The sequence below is a fragment of the Eretmochelys imbricata genome, chromosome 2 (assembly GCF_965152235.1).
Source record: "Eretmochelys imbricata isolate rEreImb1 chromosome 2, rEreImb1.hap1, whole genome shotgun sequence".
Lineage (NCBI taxonomy): Eukaryota > Metazoa > Chordata > Testudines > Cheloniidae > Eretmochelys > Eretmochelys imbricata.
Window position 1 is genome coordinate 175,392,850 of NC_135573.1, and position 15,878 is coordinate 175,408,727.

A 15,878-nucleotide genomic window follows, 5' to 3' on the forward strand; every position below is an offset into this window, starting at 1 on the left:
TACTAGTAAATGCTGAAATACTTAATTTAAAAATGAAAGTGAAAAGTATTTAAGGGCTTACAGCAATGTGAATGGGAAGTGTGTTGTTCCTAAATGGAGATTTCTTTGTTGCATTAAGAGGAAAACCTTGGCATTGTTCAAGAGAAATTAGGCTTTTTATAAAAAGGGGATTATTTAAAAAAAAGATGGTAAATTGTGATAATTTAACTGGGATATAGAAGTGGCATCAAAATAAGAAACATAATTGTAATAGAAGAGTCCTACGTTCCCTAGAAGCAATTAGTCTAGCATATTGAGAGCATAAGGCAGTACAATATTTTTTTTAAAGTAATTCAACATTAAGATTCCCAGGACAATCTTAATTTTTTTTAAAAAAAATAAACCTTGCTTGTGGTGTTGATTTTTAGAAGGTAACTATTAAGCAAAAAAACCTATCACGGTATGGTCCTTTGTTAAATTAAAAATGGACACCCAAGGAACCAAAAATACTGAAGTGGGCATAAAGGTCCAAATCTCACACAAGTTTTACACTGTTGTAACTTCACTGATTTTATTGTAATGGCTCCTGATTTACAGTGGTGTGGGTGGAGATTCAGGGTCTTGGAATATATTTTTCTGTTATATTGTGAAAATGATTTTCTTTCTGAAAATTTCCAGTGAAAAATGGGGAGAATGACTGTTTAATTTGATCCACCTCATTATAAACCCCAGTGTGACCACTAGAGGGGGATTTCTACTGCCAATCCAAAACTGACCATTTTTCTGCTGCAAGTTTAATCTTTTAAAGCCTGGTATACATCATATGTAAGCTACTACAATGTCCATGCTTAGGTGCAAAGGATTACTTCCTTTCTTCCTAACCTATTGAGTCTTTTCTTTCTCTTGCTGTTGCTCCTCCCCATTTTAACTTTAAAATCTCTCAAAAGCAAAGCTATGTTTTCACGTCATACACGGTGGTGACACAGAAACATGAAAACCCCCTGCATTTTTCTCTTATGTGCATTTTAAGAAAAAAACCTTTCCCATTGTTTAGCTTCTTCTGCTTTGCTTTTTCTGTTTTATTTACTTGTTTAGTGTGCATATTGCTTGTTCAATGATCACAGCATGTTATTTTTCTAGTGGTCTTTTTTGATAAATACTAATTTCAGCTTTTAAAATCTGTCACATTACATTAACCTAGTACAGTAACAGCTTAAATGGTTGCATTTATTTCCTAACTGGAAATCCTCTTGAGATATCTATGTATGTATAGATGGAGGTGAAAAGGTTAGAGGAGCTTAATAAATTTCATTTTTTTGGTTAGACAAACTCTTTTTTGGAATATTGTGTATTAAAAGAAATAAATGTGGAAGATAGAGATAAGAAGCTTTCAGGATTAGAAGCAAAATAAAACCCTTCATCAGAATTTATAGCTTTTTCTAATTTCCTGTTGCAGTGCTGGAGTTGCTCAAAGAGGTTGCATGGGTAATTACTGTATGTATTATTTCATAATTCATATCCCTCTCTAGAAGCAGAACATGTCATTTTAACAGAGTAGTTCACCATTTATATTAAATAAGTCTGTGATTTATATCTAGGAATGTCAGTTAGAATGGCCTAGAAATAGATTTTAGCAGCAGCCTTCAGGAGTCTATAGTAATCATCCAGTGGATGACAAAGCAAAAGATGTACAAACAGCAAAATAACATTTGTAACTTTAAGAACAAAAAAAGCCAACAACCAAAACAAAACCTCATTATCGGAGGAGCAAATATTAAATCATCTATGGCAGGGGTTCTCAATCTTTTTCTTTCTGAGGGCTCCCCACCTCATTCTATAAAAACTCCATGGCCCAGCTGTGCCCCAACAATTGTTTTTCTGCATATAAAAGCCAGGGCTGGTGTTAGGGGGTAGCCAGCAGGGCAATTGCCCGGGGCATCACACCACAGGGGCCACTGTGAAGCTAAGTTGCTCAGGCTTTGGCTTCAGCCCCTTGTGGTGGGGCTTGGTACCCAGAGCTGCAGTCCCATGCAGCAGGACTTTGGCTTTCTGCCCTGGACCCTAGCGAGTCTAATGCTGTCCGTGCTTGGCAGATCCTCTGAAATCTGCTCATGGCCACTGATCTATGGTACATCTAAAAAGACCTGTTGTTTGTTGAGAATTGTGGCATGTATAGTCAATTTACTAGCCTGTTTTTTAAAGACACATTTTCTGTACAGGTTATTGTAGCAATAGAAGGGCTGGGAAAATTAGTCCAAAAAGATTTCTGTGATTATTTTAAATTAGATCATTGCAACGTTGTTCCTGCCTCATATGTTCACTTTTCAGAAACTTCCAGTTGATAAAGTTCTACTCGCCTGAATGTTCTAGTAAAGGTGTTTTTCAAAACAATAGGACAAATGCTGTCATACCTCTTAAGAGATACAGCACAGAAAGCACAGGGCCAGGAGGAGACAGTGGCTTTACGTTTGCACCACCCCAATTCTGGCCTCCCGCATAAGGCAGAGCAGCCCTGAGGGCTGATAACTGCAGCAGTATTTGGTTCCTGTTTTCTCTGCAGTTATCTTGAGTTATAACTTGATTGTTGTCCCTAATTTGAGACCCTTGAGTACAGTGATTCCCTTAACTCAAGGTGGCTGGCCGGTTGAGGTGCATAGACTATAAATAAGGTTAAAATTTTGTCATGATTATTTTTAGTAAAAGTCACAGACAGGTCACGGGCAATAAACAAAAATTCATGGAAACCATGACTTGTTTGTGACTTTTGCTGCTGCACCTCAGTGGTTTCCCCTGCCACCGTGGTGGCTGGGAGCTGTAGGGTTCCCCTTTTCCCGCAGCAGCTGGGAGCTGCGGGGTGGGCTCCACCCACAGCGGCTGAGAGCTGCAGGGTGACCATATTTCCCAAAGAGAAAATGGGACACCCCTACCCGTTCGCCCAAGGCGCCACCCCTCCCCCACAGCACAAGGCTGTCTCCCATTGCTGGAACCCTGAAGAAAGCTCCCTCAGGAGGCTGTTTCCTGTTGCTGGAACTTTGCAGGGGGCCCTCCTGCCTGGCAGCTCCAGTCCCTCAGCCGGCCCCTGGGGCTGAAGCAGAGAATGTCACGCAGGTCTCTGTAAGTCACGGATTCTGTGACTTCCATGACCTCCATGACCTAAACATAGCCTTAGCTATAAAGTTCAAGTTATGACTTCATCAGCTGCTAACACAATCAATCTAGGTAGCTCAAGTGTTATTTCAGAGTGTGGTTGTTGGCACTTGAGCTAGGCTAACTCAACAGGAGTAACTCGAGTGTAGATAACTCTAGTTCACTCTGCAGTGAAGACAAACCCTTAGAGAAACTCTTAGGATTGCTCTAATATATGGCAGCTCTCCCTTTGCTGCATCTTGGAATCTCCTCTAGTGCTCAGCACTACACCTTGATCTTACCCTGATTTGTCTTCAGCCCTGCATGCAGCGTACCACCTAGACCAAGGCCTATATTTGCTCTAAATTGCTCCTGTGTCAAGAGAACTTTTTCTCAGTCTGTAGTGGGCTGTTTAGTCTGCCCAAGTGGCATAGAAGAGCTCGGGTCAGAATCACCTGTGTGTGTGAATATGGGATCCAGAAGTGCTTGCAGGTTCATCCTCAGTTGGGGAACAAAAATATGATGTGACTTATATAACCAATCTCAGCTAGTAACTACACCTGCACTAAACTGTTTCATGAGCAATCTATAGTTTAAGAAGTATGTATAACTTTGAATACCCAGTACATTCAAGGAAATAGTGAGCTGTTCTTATACTGACTACAATAAGAAAGAGGTTGAATTATTTATCAGTTTATTCACTCGGCCCTAATCATTATTTCATTCTGATCAGACTTGTGAATACTTGCCTGTTAGAGGTGTAAACTGGCAGCATTTAATTTTTGAGGTATGTGTGTAATTTGGAATTGGTTTAAAAAATAGTTTCTCAGGAGTGGCTTTCCTCTTGGCAAATTCTCTGTCCTCTGTGCCCATGTATGTAACTTTACTAATTCAGACAAGGCTTAGACTAAATTAGTGTTACATTATCTTAATCTATTTTCCACTGTGAGCAAATTGTAGCAGTGTTGCCTGTTTGCACCATGAGCTTTTGTTTTTATTATTCTTTGTTTCTGGAATGTATCCTATTTTTAGAACTACTTTGACTGCATGATAGAGAACATTGTTTTTTATTAATGTTATGTGTTTGTTACATATTCTGTATAATATACACACAATCTGGTTTCTTTATAAAAGGGTAAACTATTGGATGTTTGGTATCAAACACCATAATTTATTATTATTGCCTGCAATGTGCTAGGTGCTGTACAAACATTAAAGTACAGTCCCAGCCTCTGGCACTCATTAGTAGAATGACTACATAGTAATCTACAGTTGCCACTATATTATTGTCTTTTCAGACTGATTGTTTCTGGTATTTATCTTTATGTGGTTACTGTTACTGCAGAAACAAATACTTTATCTGTCTATAATCAGGTATGCCATAAGGTGCTCAGCTGTCCTAATGATAACAGGCCAAGAAAATGGATAGACAGACAGGAGGTTGAAACATTTGTGGCTGTTTCTGCTTTGTAGAACAATTTTGTAAACTCCTTCCAGTAATTTCTAATCTCTGAGACTGGGTATCCTCCATGTCCCCTCGTACCACCCTGGCATCCCCCCAGCAGTAGCCCCTCCTTTTTCTGCCCATCTATATTCCCCTACCTCCCCCCACACCTTTTTTTTTTTTTTTTTTTAAACTCTCTGTTTTGCCCACTCACCAGAAGCCTATAGACCCCTTGTGGCTGAGCACCATGGAGACAGGAAAAAAGCAGGCTAAGGCAGAAGGCTGCTGCCTAATCCTGTATTCCATCCATATCCGTCTACATTTAGGACCACCGTTGGAGCAGGTAGGGGCTTTCAAAGGGCTTCCTGCTACTTTACTTACAGTCTTTGAAGTATATATACAGTAAGGGGGGAGGTAAAGATGAGGCCAGGTAGGTTCCTTCCTATTGTTACACATCTTGCAGAATTGTCTGGCACACCCACACTCAGGAGAAAATATCTCCCAGGAGCTGAAACACTGCCCTAAACCAGCTGGAATGTCACAGTGTTAGTGTAGACACAGTTGTTTTACTGGCAGTTTAGGAATAGTGTCAATCATAGTATTTAAAAAGGGTAAATAGGGTCACCCAAGTAACCACAGGCCAGTTAGTCTGCCCTCAAAATCCTGGGCAAATCATGGTTAAGCTGATATGGGATGAAATGAGTAAAGAATAAAAGGATGGCAGCATAATTAATGCCAATCAACATAGTATAAAGGACAGTAGGTCTTGTCACACTAACTTAGTTTTTTTGATGAGATCACAAATGTAGTAGATAAAGGTAACTCTGCTGATATAATAATCTTCTGTACGGCATTTGACTTAGTCCCTGTCTTCCTTGCTGAGTTCGATCTAGTAAGCATGCTCAGAACTTAGTCCTACTTCTTGATCAGCCAATTGCTCAGACAAACAAGTTTGTTTACACTTACAGGAAATAATACTGCCTGCTTCTTATTTACAATGTCACCTGAAAGTGAGAACAGGTGTTCCCATGCCACCTTTGTAGCTGGCGGTGCAAGGTATTTATGTGCCAGATATGCTAAACATTTGTATGCCCCTTCATGCTTTGACCACCATTCCAGAGAACATGCTGAACAAGAAGTAGACTGAGTTGACGTGTAATTTTACATTGTTTTGTTTGAGTCCAGTAATGTACAATAAATAAATGTTACATTTGTAAATTGCACTTTCACGATTAAGAGATTGTACTATGGTACTTGTATGAGGTGAAATGAAAAATACTATTTATTTTGTTTTTTACAGTTCAAAATTTGTAATCAAAATAATAATATAAAGTGAGCACTGTACACTTTGTATTGTGTTTGTAATTGAAATCAATATATTTGAAAATGTAGAAAACATCCAAAAATATTTAAATAAATGGTATTCTATTGTTTAACAGTGTGATTAACTGTGATTAATTGTGATTTTTTTCTTAATCTTGCGATTAATCATGATTAATTTTTTTAATCGTTTAATAGCCCTAGTCTGAAGTAAATAGGATGCAATTTAGTAAGGACAAATGCAAAGTACTCCACTTAGGAAGGAACAAGCAGTTGCACGCATACAAAAAGGGGAATGACTGCCTAGGAAGGAGTACTGCTCAAAGGGATCTGGGGGTCATAGTGGATCACAAGCTAAATATGAGTCAACAGTGTAACATAGTTGCAATAAAAGCAAACATCATTCTGGGATGTATTAGCAGGAATGTTGTAAGCAAGACACGAAGTAATTCTTTCGCTGTACTCTGCGCTGATTAGGCCTCAACTGGAGTATTGTGTCCAGTTCTGGGTGGCAGATTTCAGGAAAGATGTGGTCAAATTGGAGAAAGTCCAGAAAAAAGCAACAAAAATGATTAAAGGTCTAGAAAAAATGACCTATGAGGAAAGGGTTTGAAAAAATTGGGTTTGTTTAATCGGGAGAAGAGCAGACTGAGAGGGGACATAACAGTTTTCAAGTACATAAAAGGTTGTTACAAGGAGGAGGGAGAAAAATTGTTCTCCTTAACCTCTGAGGAGAGGACAAGAAGCAATGAGCTTAAATTGCCGCAAGGGTGGTTTAGGTTGGACATTAGGAAAAACTTCCTAACTGTCAGGGTGGTTAAGCACTGGAATAAATTGCCTAGGGAGGTTGTGGAATCTCCATCATTGGAGATTTTTAAGTGCAGATTAGACAAATGCTTGTCAGAGAGGTTCAGATCAGGGGTTCTCACCCTTTTTCTTTCTGAAGTCCCCCACAACATGGTATAAAGACTCCAGGGCCCGGTGGGGGTGGGGGTGGAGACTTGGGCATAGGTGTAATTTGACTTCAGTTCTGGGAAGGCAGGGGCCAGTGGGGCTCAAGCCAGCTCTGCAGGGAGGGAGCGCCACCTCCACCCTCTAACTCACCTCAGCAGGCCACCCATCTGGGTTGTTGGGGCGGGGAACCAAAAATTATAACTCAAAGGTAGGGGGGTTCAGCTCAGAAAGTTTGAAAACAGCTCAGGGTGCAGGGAGAGGGGTAGCTAGGGGCTGTGTGTGGGCAGGGGGGTTGCTCAGGGTGCAGGAAAAGTGATACTAGGGGCTGTGTGCAGGTGGGAGGGAGCTCAGGGTGCAGGGAGAGAGTAGCTAGAGGTTGAATGTGGGCAGGGGGGAGCTGGGGCTGTATGCAGGCAGGAAGGGTAGCTCAGGGTGCAGGGAGGGGGTAGCTAGGGGCTGTATGTCGGTAGGGGGGTAGCTCAGGGTGCAGAGAAGAGGGTAGCTAGGGCCTGTGTGCTGGGAGGGCTCCCCTTCCTGTTCCCCAAGGGCTCTGACAGCGACGGAGCTGGGTCCACCCGCCCAGGTGGCTCTTACCGACTGTGTGAGCAAAGGGGGCTGAGAGCTGAGGAGCAGCTTTTTCCCCCTGCACCAGCAGGAGACGAAGGAACGCTGCAGCTGCCTGCTCCCTGGCACCAGCCAGAGCAGCAGTCGTCCCGCACTACCCAGCTCTGGCTTCCCGCCTCCAGCCTGGCCCGGCTGGGGGAGAGAAGGAGTGGAGGGAGAGTGGGGTTTGGAGTTGCCTTGGGACTGCCCTGCTCTTGCACTGTAGTTTTGGGGAGAGGGAGGCAACACTTTTGTGTCCCCCCAACTCTGCCCATGGGCTCAGGGCTTCTGCCGAGTGGGGAGCACCTGGACTCGGGGCTCCAGAATTCAGCCCTGCTGCTCCCGGCTTCAGCCCCGTGGCGTGTGCTGAGGATCGGGGCTTCAAGCCCGCTGCTCCTGGCTTCAGCCCTGCGGAAGGTGCTGGGGTTCGGGCTCTGGGTTTTAGCCACTGGGCCCTGCGGCCCCCCTGAAAGGGTTTGCGGACTCCCAGGGAGCCACACACCCCTTGTTGAGAAACACTGGTCTAGATAATATGTAGTCCTGCTGTGAGTGCAGGGGCCTGGACTAGATGACCTCTTGAAGTCCCTTCCTATGATTCTATAGTTCAGCTTGCCTGGTTGCTAAGTCAGATTGGTATGCCCAAGGGGACCATGACTCCATGATAAGACTGTTATAGTGCTTTAGGAGTACACACTTGTTACTGGGTTGGTGAGATCTAAGTATAGACTATACAACCAGTTTGGGGTTTCTGCCCTGCTTTTTGACAGTTTGCTCTGACTTTGGCACTTGGTGGTTGTGAGTCACTTCTGACAGAGTGACAACTTTTATAGTGAGAACAAGACTGTTTATTTAACAAAGAACATAGATTGAAATGATACCAAGTAGGATGAATGGAAACAAAGGGTTTCATATAAAATGGTAACATTCCTTCTAAAGCTTTAACTAACAAGATATCCTCTTGTCTGCTAAGGTGCTGCTGCCCCGAAGTCCTTTTCACAGTGTTTTGCAACCAGGATGGCTGAGACCCTCCTTCCATCAGATCAAGCCTGCTGGCAACTTGCCTACCCAGATGTAAGATGCCAGGGCATCTTTTTACACTCCTAGATATATTAAACAAGTCCTTTGTTCTTTGCCTGTAAACAGACCACCCCCCCTCCACTCTACGCTGTTCACCTCTTCTTGTTCATTTCATCTCATCTCTAGAAGTCCCCGCAATCTCTTCGTTAGCATTTGACTCTGTATGCAAATAGACTCGCATTGTAAGACATACAATGGTCAGCCAGGGAGATAAAGCTTTCCCGTCTCCTGTCTAGTGGAATCAGTCCTAAGGCAGGTCACCTCTAGGTGACCTGCCTTTTACGATGAGGCCCTGAGAACATAATTTCCAATATATACATACCTATCTCCTTATGTATTATCCACACAAACATTTCACAAAGATAACAATGGCCAGATTTTCAGTAGAAACATTACATGAGGCACTCTGGTGAACTAGAATGTAAATACCTGACCCAGAGGATCCTTATGAGCCTTTGCACCCCTGCACTCTCTGCCAGTTGGCTTCAAGAGGTCTTTGAGACACAGTAAAGTATCCTGTTTTTTGGCAGCGGCCAAAAAAGCGATGCTCCAGAGGAAGGCAAAATACCCTCTTCCTAATCTGGTTGCCTACAATACACCTGTTGATGGGAGAAATAAGGTTTCTCCAAGATCCCTGCAGTGACCAACTTATAAAACTTGACTTATGAGATTTGACTGCATCTCTAATACTTAAGGCAGAGTCAACTTTACATTTTATCATGCATGGTGATGTTATATACCGTATATGGATGCAATAGTAAAGACAAAAATGCATGCATTGTTCTTTGGCTAGGAGTTCTATGATCTAATTCAATCAAACCAACAAGTTTGCATAGTTCTTTGTGTTCTGCAGCATCTAGCATCAGTATTCCAAGGCTGGAAACATCCATTGCAATATCATTGCAATAAATGTGGTGGTTTCAGTTTATTTGGGTGTTTTTTTTTAAAAAAATAGGAAAAATTACGCTACTGCTGTAAAGAGACATAGTAAAGCTGGTGGATCCAAATTATAACCATCCACTGTGTTTTAGATCAAATTAAACTAGCAGTTGCTGAGGCCAAGGACTTAACACGATTCAAAAAAGAGGTTGGACATTAATATGGATATCAAGAATACACAGAGTTATAATTAATACTGATGATAAATTCTGGAAGGGATATTAAACCTTATGCCTCAGGGCTTACTCCACTCTAAATATTAGCAATGAAGAGGGGACTTAATTGGGGGTGTGAGGGGGTCTGCTGCAGGTTTCTTATGCCTTCCTCTGAAGCATCTAGTGCTGACCACTGTCAAGAGGCCAGGATACTGGACGGATCTGGTCTGGTCCAGTATGGCAATGCCTGTGTGCCTATGAAATTTACTTTCCTTTTCTTTGTCTAGCTCTCCAACTGCAACCCACCCCATTATCAGTACACACATGGAAAATAAAGAGATCGTGCAAGTTAGACACCTTTCCATTCCAGCTTACCCTAATGACACAGACTCGCTGGCTTGTAATAGAATTTAGGGTGGTGTAACTTACATGCTGAAGAGCAAAAACAGAATAAAATAAAATTAAAAAATTGCTTTTCTTGTTATACTTCTCTCATGCCAGATTGTGTTCCCTTAGAGTACGCCTACACTGTGATAGAAGCCCCGTGGCACAGCCACAGCTGGCCTGGGTCAGATGATCCAGGCTTGAGGGGCTAAAAATTGCTCTGTAGACCTTCGGGCTTGGGCTGGAGGGTCTTGCAAGGGTAGAGGGTCCAAGATCTTGGCTCCAGACCAAGCCTGAACGTCTACACAGCAATTTGTCAGCCCTGGAGCCTGACCCCCAGTCACCTGACCCGAGCCAGCTGCAGGTTTGTTATCCCCATGTAGACACACCCTTAGACTCACTCAGGTGCTGTGACCCAAATTCACATGTAATGGGAAAGGGGTGGGGGAAATGTGAATGCACATTGGTAACTATGTATAAATGAGTGACTAAATCTAAGGGTGTGTGAGTATGTATACGTTACACAAGCAGATCACTTTAGCCTTTTAGACTAGCCTCTGAATTTGATCCTTACTTCTCACAGCAATAGAGCAAAGAGGGAAAAAACTGTTCCGTTGTGTTGTTGGGGGTTTTTTTTTTGGGGGGGGGGAGGTATTATTCTCAGTAAAAGGACCTGATCTTGTTCCCATTGAAATCAGTGGAAATTTGGCTAATAGCTTCAATAAGAGCAGGACTGGGGCATTGAAGTGTATTCAGTGGGAGCTGAATGTACTCAGGGCTTGATCCTGCACCTATTCAAGTCAGTGGGATAACTTGCATTCACCTGAATAGTACAGGATCCAGACCTCAATACTTTCTAGGATTGGTTACTGTGTGAAAACGTTTTAATGGTGTAGGAAGAGACTTTGTTTAGCGTAGGACTTGAGCTACAACATTTAGGTTTGAATCTAATGCTTTTCTGAAGTTTGGATCTGTTCATATCTGGGCTGAAATCCTGGAGCCACTAAAGTCAGTGGCAAAATTCTTATTAACTTCAGTGGAGTGTGGATTTTCTCCTATGGGTGGGGTTTTTTAGACCTGTCTTTGGCTTTTTAAGCTGTTTCAACTCACACTTTTTTCCTCTTACATTTTTATTATATATTGCAGTGATTCTCAACCAGGGTTCTGGGGCCCCCTGGAGGACTATGAGCAGATTTCATGGGGTACACCAAGCAGGGCCAGCATTAAGCAGGACCAAGGTATAAAGCCAAAGCTCCACAGTATGGGGCTGAGGCCCAGGGCCCCAAGCCCTGCCACCCAGGGCTGAAGTCGAAGCCTGAGCAACTTAGCTTCGCAGGGCCCCCTATTGCTTGCGGCCCTGGGCAATTGCCCTGCTTGCTACTGCCTAACGCTGGCCCTGGCTTTTATATGCAGAAAAAGAATTGTTGTGGCACAAGTGGGCCATGCAGCTTTTATAGCCTGTTAGGGAGGCCTGAGAAAGAAAAAGTTTGAGAACCCCTGATATATTGGATGTAGAAAAACTAAAATGCGGTAGACTATAATGGGGTAATTTTTGGAATGATATATAGTCACTATGAAATAGTTCTTGAAATTTGGTTAAATATGAAACTTCTAGTCAAAACCAGTATAAGTGCAAAGTATATTTTGTGTGTTTTGAGTAGCATAGTTTAAAAAAAAAAAAAAAGCAACTTCCTTGTTTTCCTGTCTCATCCCCACCCTTGTCTGTTGATCTATTCATATGTGTATTGGCAAAGTCCTAGATTATAAAATCTCTGAGGCAGAGATCTTGTCTTTTTGTGTTCCTTTTTTGTGAAGTGCCTAGCACACTGAATCTTGGCTTCTGATATAGGTTCTTAGGCACTGCAGCAATACAAATAATTATAAAATTTGATTGTCGGAAGACTGTAGGTGTTCATCTCTAGAAGAGAAATATGTATCAGATTTGGAGGGAAGGGGTGGGATTTTTCTTATTTAACATGAAGTTGTATTGTGTGTGTAAATATCTTTTATAGTGCTTGAAATTTTTTTTTAAATTAGACTGCAGAGGGAGACAGTTCCCACACTGTTGAAGCTGGACTTATTTTCCTGTTTAAAATAAGGACTTTAAATTTTCTTTTAAACTCTCATCAAACTAAATGGGGAAGGAGATTCTTCGTTCTGTTCCTGTTTTCTGAACAGGGACCACCATAAAACATATGAAACACCGCAGCACATATGGATTTTCTGTCCTTTAAAGCTGTTGTAAACTGGACATAAAGTAACAAGGTTGAGGGGTTTCAGAGTAGCAGCCATGTTAGTCTGTATTCACAAAAAGAAAAGGAGTACTTGTGGCACCTTAGAGACTAAAATAAATTGGTTAATTTATTTTAGTCTCTAAGGTGCCACAAGTACTCCTTTTCTTTTTAAGGTTGTGGGGGACCGGGGTCAGAGTTCTGCTTATAGATTCAGGCTCCGATCATGTCCTTGCACAGGCAAAAGTCCCACTGACTATAATGGATAAAACCCTAAGATATCTTCATATTGCATCCAAACATGTATATTTGGTTGAAATGTCAATACTTAAACATTGTTAGCACCTGGGAATGCAGTGGTAGCTCAGTATGAAATAGTGGGGGCCTGATTCTCCTTCTCTTCTTTAAGTATCAAATCCTGTTAGCAAAGCTCCAATAGATTTCAATAGGAGCCACATTTGGCCTTAAAGCAGGAGTAAAATATTGCAGTCAATGGTGTTATGCTACCGACTGCTTCCACCAGGAATGCACTATAATTAACGGATGTTAATTTAATCTACTATTGTACATGAAGTAGTTATAAAGGATGTTTGGGACACAGAATTCAGCTGCATTTTTGGGGAGGAATTCTTGCTTAAGGGTTATCAATAAGTATTCTCATTAGAGATACAATTTCATCCTGGCTTCCCAAAAAACTCATTAGTCTGCTGCTGTTATAAATATTCAGTTATTTTTGGTGCTTTGCCAATACAAGAAGGGGAATAACAGCTGTTTATTTACATTCAGTCTCTGAAGCAATGCAATGTTGTGCAGCATGTTGTATGGCACAATTAAAGGCTTCCCATCAGTAAGAACAGAAAGCTGCTGGGGGGGCGGGGCAGAATGATTTAGTATTGTTAGGGTTTTACATCTTCAATACACCTGGTGTAGGCTACTGTGGGAGATGGGATACCATGTTAGATGGACTATTCGTCTATTGCAATATGGTGTTTCCTGGGTTACGTATTTGGAAAGCCTGCTAAGATATAGTTTGCAAGGACTGGGTACTTCTAAAATTCCGCATCTTTGAGTTCAGTACAGGGAGCACGTTGATGTGCTGGCAACAGCAGACAACTGGGCTCATGTCACTGCGAATAACTGTGATACTAACTCGCACATCTTCAATCTAGTGTGGATGTACTATAGGTGTCTCTGGGAGCTTGGTTACTAAAGAATGGGAAAATGTTCTAGCATCATAGTATCCAAAGAATTGTCTTGGGAGGCTGCAACTGGATCAGCAAGTTGACTTCTTGTTGTGGATACCTACTGGGGCCTCGATTCTGAAACACAAGCATGTGTTCCAGGCTTTGCATGAGTACACGTCAGCTGTCTAGGTCCAAATGTGTTTCCTTCTCTCCACTGATGGATTCAGTATAGGTTCCACTAAAACTGCTATGATGTTTTTTGCATGCAGTGTATTTGTAGCTGTCTTGGTCCCAGGATATTAGAGAGACAGAGTGGGGGAGGTAATATTTTTTATTGGACCAACTTCTGTTGGAGAGAGAGACAAGCTCACCAACAGAAGTTGGTCCAAAAAAAGATATTACCTCCCCCACCTTGTCTCTCAAAATGTTTTTGGTAGGTTAGCTGAACTCTAGCAGAATGTATATATGTTTTACTAAAACCATGGGACTTGTTTCCAGTTACACATCTACAAAGATCTCAATCCTGCTCTCATGTAAGTCACAGATTTTTGCTCCTGATTTAAATGGGAGCAGGCTCAAGTCCCAAACTAATTACCCTAATGGAATTATCGATTATAAATGTATGTGGTACTAGAAAAATACTTTGTGCGTGAACAGCTCACTTTGCATTGTGATTCACTAGCCCTGGTCTGATAAGGCTTTTTCCTGAACCCAAACTGTAAGTAGGAAACCCTGAAACACAAGAAGAGTTACACATCAATTGCCACATACATTTATAGGAAGGCATGAACAAGGACAATCCTGGGGTGAAATCCTGGCCCCAGTGGAGTCAATGGGAGTTTTGCTACTGACTTCAGTGCAGCCAGGATTTCACCTCAGACACTAAAATTTCCTCTAGTCTTGCAGGGGATTTTCTGCACTACACGGTAGATTCCACTCAACACTGGAGTTCTGGTTTAAAAATCCCCGGCAAACCAAAACAAAATTCTCCCCTCCTGTAGGACAAATGGGATTAAAATGGACACTTTCCTCAACCTTAGTCTGCTACCTCTCCTTTCAGTGAAACTGAAATAAATATTTCAGTGAAACTAAATAAATATACTTCCAGCAATCTGTGTGAGTAATAGCATTGGCATTGATTTTTACACTGGATTGCTTATAATATGTGCTTGTATAGCATCTTCCATCAGAGAATTAACGTACTTTATAAATATTAATCAAGAATCATGACCCTGTGAGGCAGGTAAGTAATTAGTTGTCTAAGTTTAATATCATTAAGAGGAAAGGTGGATGCTCACATATAATACACCCTCCTGGTGCTCTTTGTCCTGTTAGACATTAATGTTCTATTTACGTTCATTTTCTGCACAGGTCTCTAGAACAGAACTAAATTCCTAATGCACTATAATAGATAGTTGCACTAATAGCAACACTCAAATTTTCAAAGCACTATATAAACACTAATTAAACTGTATAAGACAACCCTGTGCTGTAGGAAGGCATTGCCCCCACTTTTGAGGTGGTGACACTGAGCCACACAGCGTTAAAACGAGTTATCCAAAGTCACAGAATCAGTCAGCGACAAAGGTGGGTTTAGAATTGAAGACCTGATTGCTAACCCTGTGTTCAGTTCCCTATAGCAAGGGTTTCTAAACATTTTCATAGTGTGGGCTACATCTTGTTAGTGAGGCCTTCTCTCTGCTTTCTCTCAGATTAATAAGGGGTTGTCACCTATGGAAGAAGTCCCCTTTACTCTTCCCCACAGCCATTTTCCAGCCACTCTCCAACCTGAGCAGCTCCAAGGACCTCTTTTTCCCAGGCAGGATCCTTGCTCTGGCCTCCTTTCCTGTGACAAGGCCCACTCTAGTTCTCTCTCCCTCTGTGCCCCATGGCCTAGCTTTCCTTAAAGCATATCGTGGTTTACTGCCAGCAGATCTTTCCACAGCTCCTTCCGTAGATGTATGGCTCAGTGGCTCCCAGTGGCGGTTGTGGTAGCTGCTGATGTAGTCTGTTGACTGCAGCCACTGGTGGTTGGTGAATACTCAGTGGGCCAAATTCAGGCCACAAGTGGGATCAGTAAGTCAAATTCTGACTTCAGTGTGACAGCAACTACTTACAGGCCAGCATTTGGCCCTGCAAGACCTGAAGTTTACTTCATTAAAGTTCCCTCACAACCAGAAAGCATAGAAATGGCATTTGAAAAATATATAATCCTAATGACCAAACAGTTCAGCAATGGCTCAGAGGGCAGGATGGTTCCCTGAAAATCTGGAAAATGCAACACAGTTCAAAAACAGACCCTGAATTGGAAATGTCCACAGCTTTTGATTGTGTCCATTTGCTGAATTATTGTAATGAACACTGGCCTATTCCTCTGATTCCATGATCTAGTTGACTGACAATCCTGGCCCTGGCCCGCAACCTGAGCAGCTGGGCTACGTGTTGCAATGTTCTGGACTGGAGGAAAGGAGTCCTTCCTCTA

At 42.1% G+C, this 15,878-nt stretch overlaps 1 protein-coding gene across 4 annotated transcripts in view; it reads left to right on the top strand.

Annotated features, from left to right (window-relative positions):
- COA1 (cytochrome c oxidase assembly factor 1) overlaps positions 1 to 15,878 on the top strand; it is a 135,423-nt gene that overhangs the window by 7,929 nt on the left and 111,616 nt on the right. The window contains exons 3-4 of one of the 4 annotated variants that reach the window (XM_077810979.1): positions 658 to 4,892; positions 8,397 to 8,497. The exons of the other annotated variants lie outside the window; for them this stretch is intronic. The gene's annotated coding sequence lies outside the window, so the exon portion shown is untranslated. The remainder of the gene's footprint in view (positions 1 to 657; positions 4,893 to 8,396; positions 8,498 to 15,878) is intronic. 4 annotated transcript variants of the gene reach the window in all.